A 13,676-nucleotide genomic window follows, 5' to 3' on the forward strand; every position below is an offset into this window, starting at 1 on the left:
AATGAGACTATGATGGTAGGAAGGAGGCATGAATGTACAGGCAGCAGCTGCAACTCCCTTGAAACCCAAGATACAGTATTGCTGGTCAATTTGTCAATAGACTTGTACTTCTTACATCCCTGTCTTTGGGTAACTTGGAACAATTAACCTTGTGGAGACATTCATACAAGGATAAATAGGATTCGCAGCTTATAGAACAGCAGAGTTTGCTAGGAATACTGCTTTGGAGGACTATCAAGAAAAAAAATAAATTAAGGGTATTAGCTAATCTCAAATTAGTAGTAAGAATTCGTTCATTAATGCCATTTTATGCTGTTCTTTGACTTACCTTTAACTTTCCCAAAATTTGGGTTTCATGTTCTCTTCTCCTAAGGATATAAATTATCCTATTCCAAGTGATTCGTGTCAGACATGCCTGAGTATTCTCTCCTTCCAGTGCAGTTTTATGTTCATGATATTGCTTTAAAAATGTGTTTTAAAAGTCTGCATTTTTTTCCACTAGAAAATTTAAGGGATGGATTAAAATAAATCACCTCCTTGAATGGGGCATTCGATACACATTTCTTTATTGCACAGTCCATTACAATATCTCTATCCCAACTCTTTCCTACTATCCATTCTGAAAAGGTTTGAATATGTAAACTGTGTCATTTAGGTGTATCGATTTTTTAATTAATTCTTCTCTTTATTGGCAGATACCTTTCTATAGACAGAAAAGGAAAAAACAATGGCTGGGATAGAAATACAGAATTCATTTTTTTTTAAAGACATCTTTAAGAACATAAATCCAAATGGTGTTACCATTAAATAGTTCTGCTATCTGCTGGGTGTATTGTTTTTCTTTATATTTACAGCCTCTTTCTCTTATGAATTTTCTTTTCTTACAGTTATAAGGCATAGTTACCAGTGAGATTTATTCAGACTCTATGTTATTTCCATTTCATAATATTTCATTAAACTTTATTTGTGTGTCATTAAACTCACACCCTCTCTGCTCCTGCACTGTAGTTATCTTGTCATCATAAATCCTTTGTTAATAGGATTTTATTTCTGAACTAACAATAAAAAGTAATGGAAAAATGAAAATTTTGTAACAAATGATTGTAAAGTGCAGAAATTGAGCCAGCAGGCTGGAAAAATGAGATAAGTATTTTTCTTCACTTACAGAGCAATATATTAACAATTTATGAGCTATCACTTCAAATAATCTAATTGGATTGGTGGAATCTGGACTATAAGTCTGAAACATTGTCTCTGAGGGGACATCTCCTACATTGTTTTTTTATTCTAACCATGTTTCAAACTCTGTCATAGCAATGGAGAGGGGGGGATGAGTTGGAAAGAAATAATCTCAGTTACTTTTTAAATTTAATTAAGGCTTTTATAATGGATGTTACTTACCTTACATACAAAAATTAAAGCTTCCTCTGGAGAGTTTCTAATCAATATCAGGCTGCATTAATCTACTTTATTTTAATTTAATGTATTTCTTACTTGAAAAAAAAAGACTTTTTTTTGTTTCAGGTGTTTCCTGGAAGAGATTTAAAACCACTATGTCACCATTGTATTTCCTTCATATAAAAAAGGAATAGAAAATTCACAAAATTAACCAGAATCTTATATCTACTTATTTTTCCTAGAAGAGCATCAGATAAAATGAGGATGGTATGTTGTTTTTTTGTAATCATTGGTGTTTCAACATGATGGTGTTGTTTGTTTTCAGCTGACCAACCATTCAAGCAAGGAAAGTGTTTTTCTAATGATTTTTTAAAACTGAAGCTGGTTTCCTTCTGGCAGATAAGCTTTAAATAAATACAATATGCATACAAATAATATAATTTCTTGAACTCTGAAGACAGATCACTGAGTAAAAATACACCAGGTTACAGAGGTGTCTTATATAAGTATTTGAGTTGTGATATTTTTTTTCAGCTTTTCATCCATTCTCTAATATGAAATAAGAATTGTAAAAATTTGTATATGTATATGTTTCCACAATGCATATGCAGGTAAACAAACAAAATGAACAGGAGAAAATATGAAATAATAACAACCCATTTAAAATTTAGCTTAAATTTTATTTAGTTGTACCTGAAAATCCTCACAGTAGCACTACACAAGGTCCAAGCATTCTTCTCAAATAAATTTGAGAAACACTAATCTAGAAAGAGAGCTAATTAGTCTCCCACAGTCTTTAAAAAATCTTTTACCAGAACTGGTGGCCAAGTTTATACTCTCTGTCAGTTTGGGAGAAGAAACAATTTATAAATAAGCATCAAGAGAGGCCCATATGGAAAAATCCCACATCCTTTAATACACTTTTCTTTTAATCGGTTAGCTGCTACTTTTCTTTAGATGAACCCATATTAAATTTGGTGGAGTATAAGAAAAGTCACAAAGTTATTTAATGAAAATGTGTTTCTGGAATGTATTTGGGATACTCTGGTGGGGAGATTTTTCTCTTTAGAAACTTGCAACTCTCATTAGGATATCATCATCTTTTTGTACGTGAAAAAGGCTGGACCACAAAGGTCAGTTTGCAGCAGCAATTGTAACCCTGAGCATCTGTGAAACAGCATGACCTCATCTGTAGATCACAGCAGTAATTTTACATTGCCTTTCTAAGACCCTCTCCTCTTGACTTCCTAATCTTACTAACATTTTTCTGCTGGTCTTGAATGTTCATGGCCTGAACTGTTAGCATCTGAAGGAGGAAACTCACATTTCTAACATGATTGAGTAGAAGAGCAAAGTCGTTGAGGTGCTAGGTAACAAATATGTTTCAACAAGTATTGTCAAATGTCTTTGCCTGAGGAAACACCAAACAGTGAGAGCAGCTGGGTAGACAGGCAAAGGTCAAAAGCTGATATTGCCTTGGGTAGCAGCCTAATAAATATCTTTCTTCTATTTCCTTTTGTTTTGGGTTTTCAGGAAGGTCTCAAAGTTTTGTCATCTTTTCTATTATACATGTTAATGGATTTAACTGTGACCCACATAATTATTCTATAGTAAAATGATAAACTGTTTAAAAGAGCAATGCCTACATTTTCTAGACTGAAAGGAGTGTGACCTCAAAACACTGGGAGTCTCAAAGCAGCCAGTTTAGTGATGTTAACTTGTATGACTTGAATTTACTTGAGGCTGTGCTTTATGCTGTCACTGATCAGCCAGGAACCTGATGTAGAAATGCAATATTTAGATACTGAATGTATTTTCTTATCTTTGGGCAGATGCATAAACTGCTATCTATTAATATATGATACAGAAGGAAACTCAAGGCCCACACATTTCTAAGTCCCAGTTAAGCCTTAGTGTTGAGCTGGATTGAGTGACAAACAGGCTTTGTGGTGGCTTGTTTCGTAGAGATGCATTTAAACCATAAATTTGTTATTTTGTGGGTAATGAGTAGCAAAATCACCTTTGGCAATTCTGAGATGAACTCATTTTTGATATTATTTTCTGAAGCAACTTATACACTTACCAATCCATTTGGATATCTCCCAGCCTTCTAGTGTCAAGTCAAATTGCTTTTGTGAAAGCCTTTCCACTGTGTTTGCATCAGTAATAATGATAGGGTATAAAAATTATGGAGGAAACACTCAGAAAGCAAAAAAGGTGGTCATACAACTACTTCTCACTAGCATGTTTGCCTCCACTGACTCTTGGCCCATCACTTTCACATGTGGGCAGGTGTCAGAGGAAGTTAGCAGGAGCCAGGTTCAAAACAAAGAAAAGGAGGTGGCTCTTCAAGCCAGAAGTGGCAGAGCTGTGGATGTCTTGCCATAGGATGTCCTGGGCTTTTATGGGCTGAGAGGAAGACATGTTAATGTAAGACAACTCTGTTAAGGTCTACTATAGACACAAAAATTACATCTCTCTCAGGAAATCCCTGAACTGAAAAAATTGTCTGAAGTTAGGAGAGCACAGAAGTTTTCCCTGTGTTTGAAGGTCACTGGAGGTCATGTGAAGAGGTGATCCCTGACACTGGAGACAGTTTGGTTGCACCCTGAGCAGTCATTTGTAAGTTCTTGTGATCTTCTATTGATTGTGTTTTCTATTGGTCTGATCCACTCCAAGGATCTTCAAAGGTCATTAACAAAACAGCATACTCCTGAGGGATGTGTGCTCATTAGAAATTTTCTGGTTCTGATTTTGCAACTGATTTGTGGGTGGTTTCAGGCAATGTATATGTGTTTATATGTGTTGCTCTGAGTGTACATACTTTGGTCTCTTTCCATAAGTATCAAATTAAGTAGGCATGTGATCTGAGAAAATGGAGAGTTTGTTGTTAATGGGCTGGGGTTTTTAATAAGCATCTATTTTTCAGGTTAGAAGACAGCTGTGTTGGTTTTATGAGTGCTGTTGACAGAAGGCTGTAGAAGTAAGAATCATCAAAATGGCACTGGAATATTTTCAGCTCAGCTGTTTCCTTATTTCTCTGTAACATATGGCTACCACATGACTTCCTTCTCCCTTCAAAATTAGTTTCCCTTACCTACAAAACAAAATAAAAAAATCCATACAGTATATTTTCTTTTTTGTTTATTTCTGCAGAAAGTCAGGGGTTAAAGATGGTCTTAGTTAAGCCACAAGAATGAGCTTATCAGGGCTTGTGGATATATTTGTCCTGCTGGAGAGGTGATACATTTTCTGAGGTGCAATATATTCCACAACAGGTAGGTAATGCATGACCTTAAATTCGGGCACAATATTCTGATTGTATGAAGTTCCACACAAGTGCAAGATGGGCTGTACCGCATTAAGTGAATTACACTGGACAATATCCTATTATAACCTATTTTACTAGTAATTGTTTGTCATCTCTTTAAGTGTAGTGCCTGTTTCCACCTGGCTATATCAGGCACTGAGAAAGGATGTGGTAATTAAAAAGCCCAAACAAGAACTTTAGAACAGCACAAACTGGAAGAAGATGTTAGTAATGCCTTTTACAGATGTATATATAAAACTCTGGAGCTTTTGCAATGTCCTTTGATCTCTGATATGAAAATTGTTTTGTAGTATCAAAACTCTGTAATAACTGAAGCAGTATGACTGTATAATAATAATAATTAAAAAAGGTTTAAGAGGAAAGAACTTGATACAGTGGAAAGCACAAGAAACCTGCATTTAAACTCAAACTCCCAATCAGCAGCCTCAAACATGGAGAAATGGAGATGCATCTTACTGATGCTCTCAGACTGTCATGGACCATGAGCTCAGAGATTTCAAAGGATGTGAAGCAGCTTAAGCAATGAATTGCTCATTTTAAATGCAAAATAAATTCCCTCTGTACAAGTAGCACCAATGAATTAAACTAAATGTCTGTGAGAAATTACAGTTGAGGTTTGCCACACTACATGTGTTGTTATGATGCTCTAGGTAATAAAGTGTCCCAGCTTGCCATTATTTCAGCATTTTGTTTCTATTAGAAGCGGTACAAAATGAAGTAATAGATATTAGGGAGAAGAAATAAGTGCATGTTTCTTGCGGTTGATTATTTTTTTCACCTTATTTGAAGACTGGCTCCTTTTCAAACAGGTAATGGTAGCTTTGTACAAACAACATAGTTCTTTGTGACTAACATGGTGTGCATGAGGCAATAAATTGCACAGTAATGCTTCTTTGGCTTTGATGATCAAAACAGTTGTAACATCCTCTGCTTTTAGCTGTGGACATTTCATCACTTTGCAATAGCCATAGGAGCCCATGTGTTTGAGTCTTTCTCAGTAATAGAACCAGAAACTTGACCAGGGAACAAAAGAAGAGTGAGTTTTATTATACAGTATACCTCTGCATAATTTCTGAGATGCCTGAGCTATCTTTTTGCTGCTGTTCAAAGACACCCTGAACAGCAAGTTGTCAATGCAGTTGAACCTTTCGGCAAAACTTTGCTTATTACTTTTAATTCACTGTATATGTGGTGTCATTTTGTTTAGGTGTCAAAAAAGAAAATTAGGCAGCCAGCTGTTAAAAAGCAAACAATGCTGAGACCAGGTTTCTGAGGCATATTATTTAGCTTATAAGCACAGGATATTCTGTAAAGATCTATTTTCTTCCCATAGCTGGTGGCAGACATAATGGATAAACTTCTGCATCATTATCTTGTTCCCAGTAAAGTCAGCACTTGTACTTCCATTTCTACTCTCATAGTGGGGGTGCCTATCAGTCCAACATGCCTACAGATCTTGGAAGTATTTCTACACCTTTAAGCAATCTATGGATTTCTCTAAATGCTGCTGCACCTCAAAATGCAGGAGTGCAACTGTATTACACAAAAGATTTGACACAGCAGATTGCATGGGTTCCTTCTGGACCTAAGCTTTAGAAACCTGCACTTGTCTCTAATTTCTCATACTCAGGAGCCATCTTAACAATCCTATGGGGTCCAGCTGACCTTTTGCACTGCCCTAGAATGGAGCTGTAGCAGTATCGGGTTTGTGCATTCATAGGGAATTTTGCCCAACTGCTTAACTGATAGCTGATAGAAGAAATTTTCCATGCACCAAGGAGCACAAAATACTCCAAGTCAGAAGGCAAGTTTGCACCTTCGTTAAAGAGAGATCAGTTTACACCCTTTTGTAAGTTTTCTGCTTCTATGCAGCTCAAAGGGAGAATTTCTGCAGATTGCAATAATAGACCCACGTGCAAATATATATTCATTTACATTCATGATTCAGTGAAGGGCTGTGCATTGTCTTCATGGAGGGGTGAATAGCTCTATGGGTACAATGTACTTGGCCACCCGCAACAATCATCTGGCACTAAATAAAGACTCAGTACAGTCACGCAACTAAAATAATTCCTTTCAAAATTATTATTATTTATTGTTGTTAAGAATGCACTGGGAGTGGGTTGGCAAAGCATTACCAATGCAGATCCTGGGTGTTAATAGCTATTCTAAAACACACTACCTCCTGTGTAATTTACATCTTTAGCAATGCAGTCAAATTAATTCTCATATCCTGGGAGCCTTTCAGTACTGCATGAGTGTTGATAAAATATCCACCTCATCATAAGAGTAAGCGAAGTATGAACACGTGACACCTTGAAATTTATCACCCTGAAAAAAAAGTGCAGAAGTTGTCCTAACAACATCATATGTTGTGAGAGTCCTCTAATGAGATATAATGTGGTGATGCTAGAGCATAGAAATTACATGACATAGGAGAGAAGTTTAGAGAGAGTCAGCTTTCCACACTTAATAACAGAAATATTTCAGAGTGAATGAAACTTTGGCGGGATGGGTGTCTGGAAACCCTGCTGAAGGTGTAAAAGTGAAGTAGCGTGCCTCTCCTCTTTCATCCTGGGGCCTCATTTTGTATAAATTTCAGTGAGAATCAGATCTGTGATTCATGCTTTAATCACAAGAGAATAAACTGTCTCAATAAGGCATTATCACCCAACTACATTTTGTCATCTGTACCGTTGAAAGAGTTTAACATTTTTTTTTTTTCCAGTGAGCACTTGTGTTCTAAATGTTAAAAGCTGTTATCTACGTAGTGTTGGGAAATTGTCAAGTTATTTTGGCTGGCAATTTCACATGCTCAGATGAGAATATTTTCTTGGAATTTTAACTCAATAAAAAAGAGGCTCATGGAACTGCTCAGCTAGCTTATAACTAGTGTTGATATCCCAAATGAAGGTTTCTTTCACCCATTATTCAAGCCAATACACACAGGGTTGAGGTATATTTTTTATTTCATGTCTGCACAGAGATGGGTGCTGGGTGGTAATGTGGTAATTCCACAAAACTAGCATAAAAGAACTTGAAAGTATTTATACACTTCATACTACATGAATATATATTTACTGTAATGACCATCAGTTAGTTTCTTATCACTTTGTCCCTCATTGGTTAGTTACATTTAAATTAGTCTTGCTTGCTATGTAAGTAGAACACATTTGCTCCTTACAGGCATGTGGGGGCAAATCTTTTTGGTCTTGAACTGAGTTGGTGGTCATGATCTCCCCCTGCTGCCTTTACCTTTCCCCCAGTTACTATTTTTGCTGACTTCATGCTTCTTGGGCAGGCATCCAGCTTTTGATGCCTTCTGGGTCAGGATGTTCCCCTCATCTTTTAGCTCCTCTTCAAGGGTATAGTTGTCAGCCAGGACTGACTGCATCGTTTATACAAAACATCAGGCTTACACAGTAAAGTCAGTGTTTAGTGGTCCTCCTTAGAAGATTTAAATGCATTATATCTAATTCTAGCTTGAATAGTGTCACTATAACCTAGGCATTAACCCAAACATATGGTTTTACTTAGTCTACAGTATTCTGCCAGTATTTTCATTAGCTGTATAGAAATATACCTGCAGAACATTAAGTGACAATTTATACTATCATGGAGCTGTATCTGTGGGGCTTTTAAAATCTGTAGCAGTGACCGTTCCAGCAGAAGACATCCATTGATTCATAAAAATTGCTGTCCCTCTTCTGATCCTCATCTGTGTTCAATGGGAGGTTTGCATTCACTCCAGCAGCCACCACATGAACCACTTGGGCATGGTGGCCTCATTTGCTGTGGGAGTTGGTCAGGCTCCTCTGTCTTGGTTCCTTTCCAGTTAGGCATAAGTACTTTTTCAGCTCGGTATACTCTTCTGACACTCCCAATGTCTTTTGGATTGTATGATCATACCCAAATACGAGGGATATAAGGATGAGGAAAAGGGGGAGAACTGCTTTGAATGCACTGGCTATGAAAACTATTTGGGTGCTCACCACAAACCTAGGGTTTAGACTTGAGCAAAAAAGCCATTGCATGCAGCTTTTTTCCTGTTTTATTTGGTACAGTAAAGACACATTTTCATGCTACTTGCTCCAGTGGATATTTTTTCCTTCTCTCTGGGACTGTGAACAAGGAACCAAGTAGCTAGACTGCTGCCTGCTGCAGCCAGCAGAGCATGCCAATACTCACAGCATTTATAAGTACAGTGAAAGAGTTTTGTTAGCTCTCTAACGTCTGTCCCTGGAGGAGGTGTTTCACTAATCTAACATTAAATTAGATCTTGAATTCCAGCTACTACATAACCAAAGTTAATTTGGGAAAATAATTTAATTACAGTGCTGGGTTACACATGAGCAATAGGTAATGCACTATGAATATTATATAAATTTTATCTACAGAAAAAACCCCAACAGTTTAGCTGTAAAACTTATTTACCAGATATCTGAAGTAGATGTAGTTGAAAAGAGACAAGACAACAAAATGATTTAATTGAACAGAAAGAACAGAGACGAGTCAGTAACTAGTTCTGAGGCAAAGTAAATGGAAAAATTAGCCACACCACCACAAATTGGTGGCATTTTCATGTAACTGAAATGGAAAAGGACTTCAATATCCAGAAAATAAAGGTGAAATTTAAGGATGTCTTGTCTAAGTCCACTGCTTCAGGGTGAACAGAGGGAGTTCAGCATACTGGAGGGCAGTGGAGGACTGCTGTTGGTCAAGAACAAGCAAATACTCACCCATGGAGACCCCAAACTGTGTTACACTCTAAGGCAACTCAATGCTGTGACAGATAGGTGCTGTAAGAGCCTCACAACGAAGTGCTGTGTTTCAATGTTCTCTGATAACTGGGGTTATTTCCAGCTGTATTCCTTTTTTTTTTTTTTTTTTTTTTTCATTTTTCAATACTCACTTTTACTGTTATTTCCTTTGGATTTGCATATTCATCTTGATGTGTGATGTCTGCCATCATTAAAGATCTGCTAAGGGTGAAAGCATGAAGTCTGCACAGCAGGAAGTAGTTTAGAACTGGCTTTTTATGGTGTTGAGTGTCTCCAGATGTGGTTTTACAGCACTTGAGTTCAGCTAACACAAGTAGACAGGTTGTCTGGGGGTGATATCATGATATCCAAAGAAGAGGGAACAAAATTTTCAGGGTACAACCCTGGACTTGGAAACAGTGTCACCAACCAGACCAGCTGAGAGATCCAAAGGTGACAGTTATGTTTTTTTTGTCTTTTTTTTTTTTTTTTAATTTTGTGGTGGGGAGAATTAGTATGGGCATATGAGACTACTTATGTAAGAGACATTTGTAGATTTCAGCTCCTTGAGGGTGTAAGAGGCCATCATCCGCCACCAGTTGGTTTGTTTTTCAGTATTTTGTTTCTGGGAGTTTTTTTTCTAAAGCCACAGAAAAAAGTCTACATTTATATGAATCAGATGCACCACAACGTTACAATGCTGTAAACTTAATGATAATTACAAAGTCAGTGATGATCATTTCACCAGTGATACTTTTGGTAAACAACTAGCTATTATGTCATAGTGGAAAGAGGTAATAGCATCATTATTTCTTTTTCACCTTCACTGTGCTCTCAACAAAATATTTTCATATTTCATTTTTCAGTTAAACATAATTCTTTGAAACTTGGAAATGTAAGTACAAGAGCCTAAATAAAATTTAGTCATAATTTCTACTATATCATATAGTCTTATCTAAAAATGTGTTTTTAATAGAAACCCTGGCCAACTTTTCTGGAAGCATTTGTGTGACTTTGGATTCTAAGAACCATTTGAAAATATCACTTAGGAATCTGTCTCCCTGAAAAATAATTTCAAATTAAGCTCTTAAGTAATTTATGACTATTTTTAATCTATCTATCTATCTATCTATCTATCTATCTATCTATCTATCTATCTATCTATCTAATCTATCTGTCTATCTATCTGTCTATCTATCTATCTATCTCTATGTATCTCTCTCTCTCTCTCTCTCCCTATTTATCTATCTCTATCTATCTATCTATCTATCTATCTATCTATCTATCTATCTATCTATCTATCTATCTATCTATCTCTATGTATCTCTCTCTCTCTCTCTCCCTATTTATCTATCTCCTATCTATCTATCTATCTATCTATCTATCTATCTATCTATCTATCTATCTATCTATCTATCTATCATCTGTCTAAAAGGCCTTGTCAAGGTAGGATTGTTGGAGGTGAGAGATTCTCAGCTGTAATTCATTGCTGTATATCTCCAACGACCTACTCTGAATGCAAAGGCAGGTAAGTCAGAGAAAAGGATGAGGCAGCAGGTGCTGAAATACATTTTTGTCTTGGTTATTCCTGAATGTATATTAAGCTAAATAATTTTTATCCATTTGGTTGGGATTATCTATCTAATCTGTCTACAAGAAATTAAATTAAAAATGATGTATTAATCGGTTGTAAACACTTAATCTGTAAACATTTTCACAAACAATTGCATCATGTTGTTATACCAGATAGAAAAAAGCCTTTTCTTGTGTTTGTGTTGACACTGTGCTTCTGAACAATGAGATTACAGTCAATAAAAGCTTGTAGAATGAAACATGGGCTTTTAAACAAGATTTGTCAAGAAGATGGCATTACATCCATGGCCTTGATTGGAACATTGAATTAAAATGAATCTTGTTTTTAAAGCAGATAGCACAAGTCCTTAATGTCCTAGGAGGAGAAAAAAAAAATTCTGTTTAGCTGATCAAGCAGTTCCTTCTCCTGAAACATGAACATGAATGAAATGTTTCATACTTTAAAAATACAAAAGGTCACCTGGCTGAAGTGTGTTCTTGAGCAAAACCATTCATGGTGGAAGAGAAAGATTTATGGCATTCACTGCTATAAAAAGGCACTGAAATAATCTCCCACAAACTGTCACAACTGCATTTGCTTTGTTACCACTTTGATAATTCTTTAAAACTGATATTTATGGCTTATCTACATTTCCCATTGATGTCAGGAACCATACTTTCACTGTAACTTTTGCAATGTGATATTCTTGAGCAGATTTTAAAGCTTGGGGTCTGAACCTGGGATCCAGTTTCTAAAACAATCCAATATAAAAAATAAAATTCAATTTTCAGAAAGTCAATAGCAGATTCATTACTTCAGTGAACTAACATTGCTGCCCGAGGGAGACAAAAAACTGCAGTCAACATTATATTCAACTTCTGCCTACAGAGATTTTTTTCTTTTTTTTTAATCATTGATAGCAATGTTTGCATCCTTTTTGTCACTCTTGCTCCTGTTTTCCTCAGGTTGAAGCAAAGCTCAAAAACACCGCTGAAAAAAATACCTGTGAACTTTCCTACAAGCATACCTCATTTCTCCACTGCTGTCTCTTGAAAGAGAATGTAAAGATGTCTGGTTTTGCTTTTCTAACATTGTTAATTTCGATCAAGCTGAGATGCCTTTCCTCCACACCTTGCTCCATGAAGAAGTGGGGAATTAATAGTATTTTGGCAGTTATATAAGGTAACATTTTGCAAAATTAAGGTATGTTTTCAACAGAGACTATTGCCAATGTAAACTTGGAAGGACCTCTAGGTGACCACGCTAAGTATCTTTGCTCCTATATGAAGCTGATTCCCCAATGAATTAAATAGAGCTAGTTTTTGCCACTGCATGCATTTCATTTCTGAAATGTTCATGCTAGTAGTTCCTGTTTTTCCCACTGTGAAGGGGAAATTTACATAGGGAGGCAAAACAAATACTTTTTAGACCCAGTTCAGAATCATGTGTTTTATTTTGGCAATTAAAAAAAAATATTTTGCATTACATGCAAGACTAAAAGGGAAGGAGTTGGTTTCTATTAAGCTATAGGGGAGCACATGGTGATTTACTAATTCTTTGACTGTAAGCCATTCCATTCACGGCAAGTTTTTATGAAGGCCTGACTTGAAAACTGCAGACCTTACCAGGGATGTACCAAACATCTGAACATTTTAAGAGTGAGATTTTTTCTGAACTTTCTGTGTGAGAAACCCTAGTCTTACCACAGGACAGAATTCAAAGCTGTCTGCAGTGGTGCTGACTACCTGGTCCAATAGCAACGCAGATCCATAGTCTTGCTGTTGACCAGCAGGTTTGGGACCTGACATGGGAATGTTGTGTCACAGTCCTGGGGGTTCAGGAATGCCCAAGAAACCAGCCACCGGCAATGGCATACTGGTGATAGGTGCAGGTGTACTGAAAGTGTGTCAGATATTAATGAAGACTGTGCTTCCACATAAAGGTATTTATGGAACTTCTGCCTATTACAAAGAAAGGACCAGCATGCCTGTCTGTCTTGGGAATCTAACTTGATTAGTTCTTACATACAATGAATAATATCATATAATGCAATTGGACACAAGTAATTAAAAAAGAGAAACTGAGTAATAGTGTGTGCTGGAATAATTTACAGAAATGTAGGGAGATCTGTGTCTAGGAAAATCTTCTGTAGGCCTAATTTTATTATTTGAGTTATGAGAACAGGCAAAATAATAATTAAGGCAAATATGACTCTGTAAATCCACTATGCTTTCTAAGCCAGAAGCAGAATGCTAATCAGTTTTCAGAAATTAACAAACTCTTTCCTGCATTGCAGGCTACCCACCTGATAATCTCAGTCTCTTATGTGGCATGCTGGTTTGCATAATTACTGTTAATGAAGAGGTCCCTGGTGTAATGGCTTGCTTTATGAATGGTTCTGTCTAGATATTATAAAACTTTCTGCAAAATGAATTTGGCTGATGACCTGCCTCAAAGACAGATGACAGATGCATGTTAATCTCATTTGTGAATAAGGAGGTAGAGTAAAAAAAAAATTGTCACTAGCGCTTGAATTAGCTTTTCAGACAAAGTCAAGTCCCATGGCAGAGCTCTTTGCCAAAGGGTGTTGAGTCAAAGTTTTGTTGCTGTTCAG

Source organism: Strix uralensis, chromosome Z (genome assembly GCF_047716275.1).
Source record: "Strix uralensis isolate ZFMK-TIS-50842 chromosome Z, bStrUra1, whole genome shotgun sequence".
Lineage (NCBI taxonomy): Eukaryota > Metazoa > Chordata > Aves > Strigiformes > Strigidae > Strix > Strix uralensis.